The 15,679-nt window shown below is 40.7% G+C and overlaps 1 protein-coding gene and 1 long non-coding RNA gene across 3 annotated transcripts in view; both read right to left on the bottom strand.

Moving 5' to 3' along the window:
- The window catches only part of SLC9A9 (solute carrier family 9 member A9), a 579,933-nt gene that overhangs the window by 488,557 nt on the left and 75,697 nt on the right, over positions 1-15,679 (bottom strand). The window lies entirely within an intron of this gene.
- Positions 1,073-14,703, bottom strand: LOC116536808. The gene is made up of 3 exons (XR_004262801.1): positions 13,410-14,703; positions 1,637-1,646; positions 1,073-1,083 (listed from the first exon to the last, which is right to left on the bottom strand). It is a non-coding gene; the product is annotated as an uncharacterized LOC116536808 (long non-coding RNA).

Here is a 15,679-nt window from a genome sequence, read left to right as displayed (position 1 = left end):
TTACTACACTGTATTTTCATTTTCTTGTTTGTTTCTATGTCTCTCTCACATGTTAAACTATGAATTCTCTGAGGACATGTATGGGATATAATTTATCTATTCTCAAAACCTAACCCAGTGCCTGGCATCTAGCAGTCTCTCAATAAATGTGTTTTAGAGTTTAATTGAAAAGTTGAATTGAATTCAAGATTTCTATCTCAAATTCTCAGGATAAAAGATTGTCATCAGGCCCTGCCAACTTGAATACATTTTACCTTTTTTTTTAAGTGCTCGCATAATTTCTTTTCAATGTGGTGTGGTTTGTTACCTGCCCCTCAAAGACAAAAATAGCACTGATGGCCAGATGCTGTGGCTCACGCCTGTAATCCCAACACTTTGGGATGTCGAGGTGGGTGGATCACGGGGTTAGGAGTTCAAGACCAGTTTCAATATGGTGAAACCCCGTCTCTACTAAAAATACAAAAAAAAAAAAAAAAAACAAATTAGCCGGGCATGGTGGCACATGCCTGTAGTCCCAGCTACTCGGGAGGCTGGGGCAAAAGAATCACTTGAACCTGGGAGGCGGAGGTTGCAGTGAGCCAAGATCATGCCTCTGCACTCCAGCCTGGAGGACAGAGCAAGATTCCTTTCTCAAAAAAAGAAAAAAAAAAGCACTGACTAATATAAACAAAATTAGAAAAACATTTGGCTAGGCCAGGCACTGTGGCTCACACCTGTAACCCTAGCGCTTTGTGGGACTGAGGCAGACGGATTGCCTGAGGTCAGGAGTTCGAGACCAGCCTGGTCAACACGGTGAAACTCCATCTGTACTAAAAATACAAAAATTAGCTGGGTGTGGTGGGCACCTGTAATCCCAGCTACTCAGGAGACTGAGGCAGAATTGCTTGAACCCGGGAGGTGGAGGTTGCAGTGAGCCGAGATTGCGCCACTGCACTCCAGACTGGCTGACAGTGTGATACTCTGTCTGGAAAAAAAAAAAAAAGAAAAACATTTGGCTAAAATGTCTTGCTGTCTCATCATTCATTATCAGTTTTCCTCCTTAACCATAGAAAAAGGTGACAAAATAAAAATTTTTTCTCATCACTGATGGTATTCTTTACAATGTCCAAGATGAAGATATTTCTCTCTTCATCTTAAACCAGGTAGTGAGTTTAATTGCTTCTTTTCCTCAAAAATAACACATTTCAAGCTCCCCTCCTCCAATGCCATCATTTAAATCATCAGACAATGACAATGCTGTAGTATGCTGAACAATGGGCCCATAAAGATACAGATCCGAATCCCTGGAGCTTGTAAATGTTATCTTATATAAAAACAGGGCTTTGAAGATGTGATTAGATGAAATCTCGAGATAAGGAGATGATCCTGGATTATTCAGATGGACCCTAAATGCAATCACATCTATCCTTATGACAGACAGGCAGAGAGAGACTTGAATACACGCACAGAGCAGGAGATAGGAAGATGAGGCAGAGAGGGATTTAAGGATGTCTGCTTTGAAGACTGGAGTACTGCAGTCATAACCTGAAGAATGCTGGCAGGTATCAGAAGCTGGAAGAAGAAAGAACAAGAACCAGTTTTCTCCTACGGCCTCTGGAAAAAAAGCAGCCCTCCTGATACCTTGGTTTGGTGAAACTGACTTTGGCCTCCAGTACTGATTGTTTTAAGCTTCCACATTTGTGGTAATTTGTTGCAGTAGCTATGATAAATGAAAACAACCATGCTGTGCTTTCAGTTATTCATTTCTAGAATTCTCCATAGGGATCTGGCCTTCTGCCTATTTTCAGTATCTTCCCACTTTACCTTTCATTTTGCTGGAAAAGCAGCACTGCCCTGAGCTTGGTGAGATGGTCACCTACCTACTCTATGTCTTATACATTACAGTCCTTCTTAGGAATGTTGCCCAGTGATCCTCTCCCTCAGGGTAGGGAGCACTCCCACCTAGGCCACACTCCAGGTACTCGAGATCCTGAAATCTGCCCTGATGGTCCCAAGACTGCTCCTGTGTATCCATGAACCCTTTTCCTAAGTCTGGGATTGAGCCAGAGTGGATTGGCAGCTAGAGACCAGGGCATCTCAATCCCACTGCCTCTAAGTTAGTTGACACTGAACTTAGTTTCAAGAATTCCAAATTAAACTAGCCTTCTTGATCATTATGAATGTGTATTTGTCAAGACAGATTATAGAGCATGTTTATTTAGCTATCTGATGACTTGCTTTAGAATTTTAGATATTTAGGCCCATGGTATGTGGGCTTCCTTTGTGCTCTTATCCTGGGCCCCATAAAGATAGTTAGGTGGGTCTGTGGCTAGATCTGGGCTCAGCCAAGCTGGCAAAACTGATGCCATCACCAAAAACACTCAAATTGCAACCCAGGAAATCTGTCAGCCTGCCACAACTGTTCTCACTAAAGTGCTTCAAGCTCAATATGTAGACCTCGACTGGCTGATTTCTGGACTCCGAAACTGGGTTTCCAACTATTAATATTTGGTTTTCTTTTTCTTTTCATGGAAATTCTCCTCACTAAATGCCTGGTTGCTCTGACCATCCGGCAAATATCCTCTACTACCAAATGGTTCAGCTGATTCTTCATGAACAAAAGGTAACTGAAGGAGAAATGGACTTAACAATATTCAAAGGAAAGAAGGATGTCATCTCTTCTTTCTTTAAGCAGAGAGACTGACAGAGTCTCTTTTTGACCAAACTTTTTAACTGAATTTCAAACCTTTTTTTTCTAGACCTTAACTTTGCTTCATGAATAATATTAATAAAGGTGCAAATAGAGACTACTGAAGAAAATGTAAAGCATGTTAGAAACATTGTAAACACATGTTTATATATTTGCATAATATTTTAAATTAATATTTATAAATGCTGCTCATATCTAGCAATGGAGCATTGCTATTGTGTTAAGAACAAAAATAGCTATAGTATCATTCTTTATCACACAGAATCTAGATGTTTTCTTTCTCTACTCTTGTTTTCTTCCCATTAGAAAAATGTATCCATGGTTAACATTAAGAAGAAAATTAGCTGTAACATAACAAACACAACAGTAATTTAAAAGAGTCACAACCCACTAGAAAAGGCTACGACATTGAACAGCTAAGCTAAAAATTCCATGTCTGGATACTTAGTTGAAATTCTCTTGCTCCCACTCAGCAAAACATCCCCAGATGCCAAAGATAACACATGCTACTTTATAAGGGCTAATGTTAAACGCTCTTTAAATTCAAAATTAAAAAGCAAGTCATTCATAAACTTCAGTACTCTATCAGTAGTGTATCATTTGTGCCATATGGTAAAGCTAGAGTTGCGGAGGATGGTTAGTTGGGATAAAAGATTTCATGTTTAGTTGATTTCCAGGCGGAAGTGGCTCAATAGTTGATCTGCTTCTTACAATTCTCAAGTAGTCTAAATTGCCCTTGAAATTCTCTTAATTGGTCCATGAGGTACAGCTATCCTGGTTTCAAGAGTATATTCCTATATGGAAATCCTTGTGCACACTGAAGTTTGAGAACTGTAGGCTAGACTAAAATGAGGAATGGAAGGAAAAGTCTACATTCAGATGCTTAGGCATTCAAATCATGGCGCCTTTCGGATATGATTGAAACCTACCAGTGAGTAGGGGGAGAAATCTAAATTATGCAGGCTCCCCTGCAGATAGTACTGCATTTTTGTTATAAGATTAAGCCTCCATGATCTTTATTTGCGAGTAGGTTTATCATTGTAAAAATAAAAGCTCCTAACAGACACAGAAAGACTCCAAAGTCAGCTTCTTGGTTAAATGCATAACGTTGTACTGTCTTGATGCTGCAGTTCAAAGTGGCCCTAAATTCACATGGAAGAGGAAGACAACGCACCGAAAGGGCCTTACGATTCTAACTTCAGTTGTAATCATTTATTTTGAATTTTGTTCTACCTTTCAGTGGAGACTTTAATGACTGCAGTAAATGACAACGTGCTTGAATTTTCACTGGCACTTTCTATTCTCACAAGCTTTAAGTTTCTTCGGCTCCCCAATTCTCTTGCACTATATTTTTTAATACCTGTAATCAAGGGCTTAGCCGAGGTCCTAAGCAAAGCTAACAAATAATTATCTTTCACAATGGAGCTAAAAACAGGAACCTAATTAATTAAAGCACTAATTGAACTTCCCCATTACTGATACATTTGTTCCTGCTCTGACATAAACATTAATCAAATTCACTGAATAATTCAGCTCTCCATTTCCCTCACCTGTGTAGACAAATCTGTCTGCTGTCCTGTAATGGAAAAAGATGAAAATGTTTCATGATGTCATTGGTAATATCTTTATTAAGTGCTAATAACTAATAATATTGTATAGTCAAATGGGAAGAGAGTACAAAGTAATAACAAAATGCTGTTAAATATATATCATATACACACACATATAAAATTATATAGCATATATATTTATCACAATTTTTATATTTTCTTCTTTTAAAAAACAAACCCATGGAGGAAAGAACCTGTTGAAAAACTTTTAAAGCATTTCACAAGAACTTCTGCATTTTAATGAAGTGGGTTATTTAGATTGCAACTGTATGGGGCAGTAGATTTCCTTTAATTATGTGATTAGATAAATATTTATATATTTTTTCTCTGTTGAAATCCAAGCTTCCTGTTGAGTCTAAATGCTGGCTCTCCCCTCTCCAGCTGGCAGAGCTGCTGGGGAAGATGCCTGTCAGAGGCTGCTTCAGGGAGATAGGTATTCACTGCTAATGGGCAGTTGTATTTTTGAAGCCAGGCTAACTGCGACTACAGTTTGATACCGCAGGGTGAGCCAAGGGCGAAGCTCTTGGTGTTGTCTAAACAGGCTCACGCTGTGTGGAGAAGAGGTGGCGGACTCTCTAAAGGTATATCGCCTTCTCTAAGTATCTCACTTTGAAACCACTAGAAGGAAGTTATCTGCAGATCCACTTAATTGTCTAACTGGGAGGCGGTGGTGGATGATATGATGACCAGTCTTCGTTTCCCTTTGAAGATGTAGGATTTATTCCCCCTCCGGCGGCAGAGACAGCCCTTAGCTGTGAACTCCCTATGGAGATTTCTTTGGTTGAAGGAAGCCATCTTTCCTGGAGGGCATGCTGCCTTCCAGAGGCATCTGATGCTATAAATATATGAAGGCCTAGTCTCCTGTGCCAGTTTAGGAAAGCTCTGAGGGGCCAGCCTGGCTCTAAGGTCCCCACCCCTTGGGGTCAGCTAGGGCTTTGTGGGGGCTGCATTATATAGTTGAACTTCCTCTGCACCCTCCTACCTCCCTTCACCTCCTTCCACAGGTCTGATCCCAAAAGCACTCTCTAATCTCTGCATAAGAACAGTTGGCTTCCAAGGGAGCCTATCTGTGACAGAGATGATAGGAAGTAAATAGTATGATACTGTTCAAGGTCAGGCGGACATGGCTTTAACAGGCAAATGCTGAAAGTGAAGGAAAGCAATTGGGGGTGCAGGGAGAAGCTGACCACAGCAAGGACTCAAATGAAATAGGCAATGTTTGCCTTTCTCCTCAGCACTGAGTTGAGTGGAGTGTGATTCTGGGCCAGGGCCTGGGGCATCCTCAGTGAGCCTGACTGTCAGAAAACCTGTTCAGGCCAACATAGCAGCTGGGGAGAGCGAAGAACAGGGCTGGGAGGATAGGACTACTGTAATCGCCTCTCAGACACACATCAGATTCTTCAGAAACAGGTTCAGAGTTACTTCAAAGTAGACTTACTTCAAAGCGATGTTCCGAGATTTTAAACCACAGAGTTCTCAGAAATCTCCTTAGCTGCTACAGCAGAGTGGGTACCACCCCTGCTCTTATGTGGAAAGAAAATGAGATTCCAGAGATCTCCGTCATTAGCAGAGAGAACAGCAGTCCAGCTTTATCACTGGTGATATGGAAATAAACTATTCGCAGGCATCTGGCCCCCATTCCACCTGTGTTGAATTCTCTTTTTTATCATATTAGCCACAGGCAGCCTCGTGCATCTCCAGATGAGACTGTAAATTTTAGGCACCGTAGCCTGATAAAGCTGAGATGATTTAACAGAGGAAATAATCATTGTGCTTTCCCGACCAGTGAACAAAGAAAAAACATAGCAGTCTCCTTAGGCCTGCCCAACCCAAGGGAGGTGAGGGTGGACATTGCAAGAAAGAAAGAAGGTGGGAGCAGGAGTGTGGCGGCAACTTAAAAGAATGAGTGTAGTCATAATACTTTGTGTGCCTTTGTCCCCAAAAGCCAGCTCAAGCCTGGCTGCCTGCACAGAGCCCCAACTCTTGAAAAGGTACCAGGAGAGCTATGTGAAAAGGCTTCTTTTCTTTTCTTTTTTTTTTTTAAGTTATCTGTTAGATGCTCTGAAAAGGGCTTTTTGTGCTGAGCTTAAAGCAGCTCAGTTTAGCAGTAGAACATTGTTAAAATGGATAAAAATGGGAGATAAGCTTTGCTCCCACAATCTGCTTCCAACGGATATGGAAAAGAAAAGAAGTGGCTCCTTGGAGACATATTGTGGCTGCACTTACTGGGCTCAAAGGCCTTCCTCTGGAATTAATATTTACCTCCAATTACAGTTTCCTGGGGTAAGGAGTCCCCACTGATGATCCTGTTCTGAAAAGCTTTGATTTATTGAAGGAGTAGGCAAATCCACTCACTTAGGTACCCCATCCCGGAAAGCAGCCAATGGACAGATTAAAATTAGAGTCGGAGGAATGTTTTGTTTACATTTCTTTGAAGTTCAGACCTTCTCTCCTTCTCTGTCCCCACTCCCTTGGAGCAGAATGGCTCCAAGCTTTGCTCTGCTTTTAGAAAGCTCACATCTGCCTCAGGGTGTAGCTCTGCCTTATTGTACTTTGTGACCTTTGGACAGCTTTTCTGCCTCCTTGAAATTAGGATTTGGCCTGCATTAAAAAAAAAAGTGTAGATGTATCACTCTGTTCACACCAAATGCATACAAGTTGGGGAATCAAGGACTAGCCGGACTTTGTAGAGACGCCAAACACTGATTCAAAGCTCCGCTTTCATTTCCCCATCCCCTATTTTTGCAAGGCATACAGAGCTCCAGCCCCTTCTCTGGGTGGATGAAAGAACAGGGTGGAATTTTCTATCAAGAGAGGAAAAGAGAGGAAGCGAACAGAGGTCTTTCCCCTTGCCTAATGCAGCACAAGCATTTTGTCCTTTCCTAGGATCCTTTAGGACACTCAGTGGCTACAGTCATTGAGTTTCAGCATGGTGGCTATCTTGGCAACCCTAGAGGGTGCTGCGGGGATGAATGCTGTGCTGTGCTGTGCTGTGCTGTGCTTTAGCAGGCCAGGGCCTGATTACCCCTCACTGTAGATGGACGTGGCTAAGTGACTGAGCATGGAGGGGACTTAGTCCTCTGGAGCCTGAAGTCATGGCCAGCCCTAGCCTTTCTGGGATCACTTGCATTACCAGTGCTGCCCTGACGGATGTGTAATACCAATAGATGTAAGAGAAAGTCTTCAAATTAATGTTCCAGTACTTCACATAGGAAGGGGAAGAAAAGGTGGATTAAAAAAATGATTTTTAATAAAGAGCGAAGAAGTTTATCGCATTTAACTCACATGAGACTGCCTGCCGATAGGGGACAGACCAACAATATGTGCAATTTTTCCCTATAATCAGGCATGTCTGGACATCACAGCATTTCTCTTTCTCCTTCTGGAAGCCAGGAGAAGGGCTTGAGGCCCAGCCATCTCCAGTTTTGGATCAGCCTTTCAGAGATCACATCTAAGAGACTCTCCAGACAAAGGTATGAGAAAGAGACAACCAGCTGGTGGGATTAACCACCTGATTCCACAGCAGGGGGAAGTGAGATGGAGGGAATGGAAAACATGGCAAAACATAACCACAGCAATGATAAGCTAAGGAAAAGTGTTCCTGCAGCCATTCTCTGTTTCAGTAAAAGTTAGTCCCAGTATGGTAACCCCAGGGTCAGGATATGATGCCTTGGGACTTTCATTCTGCTCTTATCCCTCTGAACAGGAGTCAGGTCGATGGCTGGGAAGCGCCTGTCAGTGAATATTTTCTATTCTTTCTTTGTGATGGTTTTCCTTTTCAAGCTTCCAAACAGGATTATTTTGCCAGGGGAGTGTTTTCTTGTGTGTGAAGGGTTACAGGGATTGTTTGTTCTGAAAAGCATCTGTAGATGATAATTGAGGAATGTGTTAAGGCTGCCATCAATTTGCTTTATTGATGTGAGAGCCTCGGTGGGTCCCGGCACAGAACAGACTTTTCCCCATGTGAGCGAGCTACTGAAAAGACTAAGTTGCTGAAAAGGGCACGTCGAACAGAGGCAGACGCTTGAGAGGAAAGGACAAGGGAAAAGCAGAGGGGTGGAAACTAAGCCAGAAGTCCTGAGACAAAAACCATGATGATAAAAACAAAAGCGTCTGGAGACGTTCAAAAGGAAAACTGGTTATCACAGGAACTCCTCCAAAACAGATCTGTTCAGGCATTGAGCCAGTGGTGTACGGTGAGGAGAAATAAGAGAGTATGTATATCAAAAGAACCTCATTTGGGTGGCAGGATTCCCGTCTGTTTAGTTTTAATAAAAGTCTCCCCCTGTCCCCTAACATAGCATTTAGTTCTGCCATAGAGAAATCCAACCTTGCTTGACTTGGTTTATGGCACCCGGACAAATGGTAATTATCAGCCTATAATTCCCTTGAGGGGAGCTGATGTTTCAATAAATTATAAGAGCTGAGCTTGAGTGGTTTATGGCACCATCAAAACCTTGATATGGACATATAATCTTATAACCACGGCTTGCTAGGAAATAGGTGTTTGCACAACGGGTAATTTAGGAGTCTCCGGCACCTCTCAGAGAGCAGGAGGCCTGCCAGGATGATCCCCAGCAGCCCCCAAGCCACCTCTTAGTGGAACCGAAGACATTTCCTCTCTCAATAGTTGGCCAAGGTTTCTCCAAGTTGAACATATTTGGATCCACACTGGTACACACATCTCTAAGACTTGGCCATCCCCCAAAATAGTTATGTGACCACAGGTATTTTCTCAAGTGTGTAACATGTTCACAAGCATCTCAGAGTAAGGAGGAGTTTTATACTACACACCCAAGGACACAGAGGAAGAGGGGATGCCTACATCTATAGCAACCTTGATCACTGTCATTTAATATTAAAATTTATAAGATCTCTTGTTTTCAAAATGTGTTAGAGCCCTATTAGAAGCAAGAGGGCACAAGACATTCAACAGATATTTATTGCGAGGCTCCACTGCGGACACATAGAATTGTCCAGTTGAAAGATAGAAATATGACAGGATTGCTAAAAAACACTGAAAACAAATTCCATTATTTCTCGAATTTATTTATAACATATACCTTCTGACTTCCAAAAGGAGTTTGAAGTCACTTAGAATACAATGCCATGATTTAGATAAATACCAAATATATTCTATTATAAAATATGTTTTATTATATGTATGTGTGTGTGTGTGTGTGTGTGTGATTTTTTGAATGTGTCATAGGAGAAGTGGGAGAGAACTGTGTTGGCAGTCAAAAAGTAAGTTAAAGCAACTTGGGTCTAAATTTCTCCTTAAACTTCTTAGGAAAAGAAGAGAAAAGAAGATAAACACTATATAATTGTTGGGAAAACCGAGGTTTCAGTAAGAAAGTTGCTCAGTTTCTTACTGAATATGAAGGCCACAATCTCATAACTAGGCCTCAAAATTCAGAAAAGAAAAGCTGTTCTTCACAGCAGTGGTTGTGACCAGGCTTTATAAATCCCTGCAATAAACCAATTAAAGCGTTAGGCTGACCAGGCAAAGGCTTTAGCACAAAAGGAGGGTTACCCATCGGTGTCATTTCCACACACTACCTTAATCTAATGCCATATTTTTAATGTGCTTTCTAAAAAACATCTATGCCTCAAGTTGCTTCACAAATTTTGGCATCAACATCCATTTGCCTTATAATCTTTGTCCTATGTCTATTAAACATACGAATATCAATGTCCAAAGATTTTTTAAAGTACTTATTTTCAAAAGCATTTATTAGTCTTCCACACCCGTGCATAAGAGAATCCAGTACACTCTGGAGAGAATGTTGTTTTGTTAGATAATCTATTTTTATAGGAATAAATGCAGACAGGCTGAAAGTATTAATAGGAATAGTTGCATTATAAAAATTCATACAATAAAATAACCACTCTAACATATTTTCTGACTTCAATATCAGCTCAAGAGGTCTGTCCCACCAAGGGTGTATGCTTCTTTTAATTTAACAATAAGAATACACAATCCATCCTTTGGTTTAACCAAAGAAGCACAGAGCTAAATCAAATGTCTAACTGAAGTGACTAATTAATCCTGGTAGTTCTACTCCTCTTAATTGATCTCGTAAATGGTTCTGTTTTTATTTTTAATTGTCCTGTTACTGTAAGCTACCTCAAAGCCTTTTAGAAAAAGCACAAATCATGTATAAACAAATGTAGAAAATACAAATACTTTCTACAGGGGCTTAGGTAAATTGTAGGAGGAACCAATAAATTCATATCAGAGTACAAGAGAAATTGGAGAATGAAAGCTCTTTGTAATGTCCCAGAACTGCCCCTTTGTAAACTATGGCAGAGATGATCCATAAAGCCAAACAATTCACAAATGCCAGGGAGAGAAATATCAAACCAATACCAGGGAGAATTCAGGGTTTGCTTTTCATTTCAACAATATAGATTCATGGCACCTAAATTAAAATCACCAGACAGATTCAAATGCCTTCAAGTTCCAAGCAGGTAGTATTTATAAATAAGTGATGTGATTAGTAACAACAGGGAAATGCAAGGTAGGCCTTATGGAGAAATAGAAAATGTGCCTCTTCACCATTTAAATTCAAATTTTTCTCAAACATGCTTCAGGGCAAACAAAACACATCTGCCAGCCACAATCAATGGCTCAATGCCCATTTTGTGACCCCTGATTTAAATAATCAGTAGATTTCATTCCACTGTTTTCCCAAGAGTGAAACTACTGGCATTTGGAGTGTGACAATTTTTTACTGTGCAGGACTTTCCTGTGCATTGCAAGTCAATGGACGTCTGGCTCTCCCAGGAACCAAAAACTGTAATACGCTTCAGACAACTAAAAATGTGGCTTCTTCCAACCTCTAAACATGTGCCTGCCCCACCCCCTCATCCAGGGTAAGAACTAGTGTATCTAGTTCCTTGGCGAACTCACTCTATCTCTTGATATTTTCTTGTTTCACCTTGTATTTTTGCTTCTTCAGAATAAAGGTACAATGTGATTTTTAGGATTTAAGGATAGTGTATTAGGCGGCCCTTTCCTTTGTCTTACACTGGATTAGAAAGGGTGCGGTGGGTATGAAGAGGTTGGCAGAAAATGTGAAGATAATGAGATGAGGAGGAGGAGGAAAGATCAAAGGCAGTCAATGCAGTCACTAGGTAAAGGAAACAGCCGGAAAAGTATGTGGGGAGGTTCAAAAGTACGAACCTGTCATCTTTGTTATCGCTACCATCACACAGTTTTCCAGAGTTGTTCTCTTTCATTCTTTTCTATCAGCTTGGAACTTTCCCAGAATGCCCAATTTGCGAGACTCTACATTTTGTGTCTTTGGCCTCTAGATAAAGGTAAAACCCTGTCTTAATGACCATCATTTGTAACATTCAGTCCTGCATAATGAGGCCATTGCCAACTCACGGTCGATAGCGCACCCTAACCCAAGGTTGTTGGTATGGATATAATTAGCTCCCTTAAATGAAAATCTTACATAGAACAGATGTATTCTAAAGTCCTTGTTCATTTACTAGCCAACCTAGTTAATATGCTTATATAGTGTTACACTCAAAAATACAAATTACTTTAGAATGACCACGTGTTACAATATCCTTAGTAAATCTGGCATCAATTCTCAGAATCAGGCTTCTCTTGCTTTCTTTTTTTGAGTGGAGAGTTCTTGCTACCTATAGGTCTTACTGGCTGTCGGCATTCCCCCGATAGGGCAATGGCCCACACATTTTTAAAGAAGGCAGTAAGGTCTCAGGGATTTGCAGACTCGAAGCTGTTTGGAGATAAAGTTGTTAACAGAGAAGAGAAAAAGAGCCAAGGTGGGGTAGTGGGGTGGGAATGTGAGTGTCAGACAATTTCAAAATAGAGGGGAGTTAGAGATAAGTAAGGCAGAGCAGAAGACTCAGATTGGGGGAAAGTCAGGAAGTGTAAATGATTCAAAGCTTGGTTTTGGCAGAAAAGCCAAGACTAGCAGGGGTCAGGGGAATGCGAGGGAGAAAGAGTCTTCTGAACCTGACTCTAAGCCTTAGTATAAAATGGGCATTTGAATGTAATGTCCACACTTAATGACAGAAAGGGGAGGACTGCAAAAGAACAGGTTACTAACGAGTTTCTATAGCCTCAGAAATTGACTCAAGGTCACTCTGGATATTTTAAAATATCTGTCCCTTTTAATAATGACAGTACCAAAACCAATATTTATTAGTTATGTTCTTGGCACTGTGCTGCCAATCTTACATGGCTTTGCTGTTTTCATCTTCTCAACAATGCTATGGACACCCTCATTTTACAGCTGAAGAAACTAAGGAGGTGAAGGTTAAATAACTTGTCTGAAGTCCGTGAGTACTAAGGGAGAGAACGAAGATTTACATGGAAGTGTCTGATCGCATTAGGCTACCCAGCCTCCTTCCCCATCTAACATTGCTATTTCCTGGATGACAGACCTCTTCAGAGCTACCATGACAACCCCAAAAGGGGGCTTCAGAAGCCTTGTCTGTCCCGTCCCCTCCCCAGAACACAGTCCTTCAAATCGAGATGGGCACATGGCCCCAAGTCAGTTCACTCAGATTTGACTCCTCAAGAATTTGGGATTAGGAGAGAAATAACCAGTCAGTCAGTCGGATTGGTCTTATTTATTTTTCTTTTGTGCTGAGAAACTGTCAATTCAGGCGCTATGCAATATCCGCCTTGTTCTCTTCAGGTCAATTGAAAGGCAGGAGAGGAACAAGTGGTAGGACATGGAAAAGAGACAGGAAGTGAGCCTTTCTAAGTTCTTAACAGGTGTCCAGCTTCTTAATCTAGGTCCTACCTGAGGTCCAGCCCTTTTCCTGCCATCAGATGCAATGAGACATCCTCTATTCTCATAAGAAATACCCTCTTTTTTCAAGCTGCCCTGAGTTGGTTTCTGTCACTTACAATGAGAGTCATAACTAAAATACCATACAGACCTCCAATATGTGGTTTCTGTCTCCCCGTATTTATTTTACTGTCCTAAGCGCTTGTCCCTTTCAATAGCATTTTCTGTTGTGTTGCAGTGGAGAAATGCTTTCCTAAATCCCACTGAGATTTAGGCTTAGAGTAAAAACAATATTGTAGGTACCAGCGGACCTCCATCTTCTATTAGAAAGACTTACTTACTAGACTAGGAACAAAGAAATTTTGAGTTGACAGAATCCAATAATCTGAGTTAAGGTAAATGTCTTTATAAACAAATCAGTTCAAATAATTGATGTGTTATTTCGTCACTGTAATTTTAAAGAAAAGCAGAAGCCCTTTCCATTCCTCTTTGATAATAAAATACCATCAAGGATCTTTACACTCCTGGTTTCTGATATCAATTCAGCCTCCTGTGATAGGTGTTACTAAAAACCTTTGAAGGGCTTGTTTGTACGTCAAATTTTCCTTAATATACCAACTGATAAATAATTCTACTCTGCAATCTTTCAAGAAAAGCTGTGAAAAATAAAGTAAAAAGCGAAATTAAATGTTTTTTTTTTTTTTTTCACGTTTCTTTTTGTCATAAACCATGGAATATAGCTCAGGATCTCCATCTAGTGGAATCTTTAAGGTGATAACTCTGCTGGAAAAATCTCTTAGCACTGGAAAGTTGGGGATGGGGCTATTAAATAAGACAATTTTTTTTTTCTACACACATGCATTTATCGAGAGTCTTAATATGATAAAGTATGTTGCTTCTTTTTAACTAGGAGAATCCATATTTCCTGGGTTACCGTTATTAATAGGTCAGTCTCTACTAAGGTCTCCAAACCATGAAAGACCATCATTTGTCACTTGGTTTACAGGGATTGCTGGGATCTTTCTCCTTCTCTTTCCCAAGCCTGTATTACATAATTTCACTTCCTTTTAAAAAATCCACTCTGACGAGGTAAGTAAAGAGAAAGGAAAAAAACCTCAGGAAAAGCCATTTTTATTCCAGTTGTTAATTCTCATCAACAGTGTGATGGAGAAAGTTTTTGATGGTATGTAATATACAATGTGAGCTCTCTCAGGTATGATAAAGAGTCATAATAAGCCACACACTGTATGTCATACCCCCCACATCTGCTTCTCAGGGTGAACACAGCCTATTTCTGTGTAGCAGACTGAAGAAATTTCAATGATGGTGTGTTATTTTCCAGATAGAACATTCCTGATTCTTCCTGTCCTTGGAATGTAAGTTATGCAATGCAAGTTACATTCCCACAAGCAGTGCCAACTGCTGCCCTCAGAATAACTTCGAAAAACTGTTAGCTGCATAGTCACCACCTCATGTGGCCACCCCAGTGATCCAGAAAGCCTAAGAATTCCTTCCCTGAATTTTCTATCTTTTCTTCATTATGTATGGGTTTGTTTTGAGGCAGGGTGGTGCTCTGTTGCCCAGGCTGTAGTGCAGTGGTGTGATAATGGCTCATTGCAGCTTTGAACTCAAGTGGTTCTCCTATTCAATGCCCCAAATAGCTGGGACTGCATGCATGCGCTACCTCCACAGCCAACTAATTTATTTATTTATTTATCTTTTGTAAAGATGAAGTCTCACTATGTAGGCAAGACTGGTTTCTAACTCCTGGCCTCAAGAGATCCTCCCACTGTGGCCTTCCAAAGTGCTGGGATTACAGGTGTGAGCCACCAGGGTTGGCCATGTCTGGTATTTTGTTTCATGTGTGTGAGTCCATCACTAGTTAAACTAGAAAAGATTCCTATTTTTTTCTTTTTTCTTTCTTTTTTTTTTTTTTAAGATGGGGTCTCCCTACATTGCCCAGGCTGGTCTTGAACCCCTGGGCTCCAGGGATTCTCCTGCCTTGGCCTCCCGAAGTGCTAGGATTAAAGGCATGAGCCACTGCACCTGACCAAGATTCCTATTTTTGAACTTCTTGGGTTCAGATCATATGAGTGTCACACTGTCGACATGCTGTTGAGAAAAGATGGGGACCATTTGGAGTTCAGTAGGGATCTCTTGTTATAGTTATGCTGCTCAATAGGCTGTTTATTCATGCAACATATTTGGTAAATAAATTTTTATTCAATTGAATTAAATAACATTTAATTTATATACTGATTGTTCTTTTTTACAAAAGAAAGCATCAATTGTCGGGTGGCGCTAAAGACTGCTCTCTGTGACAAATATAAATTCGTGATTGTTGATATAAGTGACCAATATAAATCTACGCCTGAAAATTGCCCTGGGTTCTGTACAGCCAAATTCAATATTGCTTTCATGTCGTAATTAAGTCTTCATTCAGGCTATATGGTAAAATGCTTGCATTAACAGCCCCGCCTCCTTACCCTTCCATCATTTTACATGCACCTTCGCAGTGTCCTCTCACTCTGACTGTGGCCTCAGGCATGTAGCCAGCTTTGGCCAATAGGATGTTAGCAGACTTGGCTTGAGCAGAGGCCTAA

Source organism: Sapajus apella, unplaced genomic scaffold (assembly GCF_009761245.1).
Source record: "Sapajus apella isolate SASKATOON/1434 unplaced genomic scaffold, GSC_monkey_1.0 scaffold4, whole genome shotgun sequence".
In the NCBI taxonomy this organism is placed as follows: Eukaryota; Metazoa; Chordata; class Mammalia; order Primates; family Cebidae; genus Sapajus; species Sapajus apella.
This window is presented reverse-complemented; position numbering and strand designations above follow the sequence as displayed.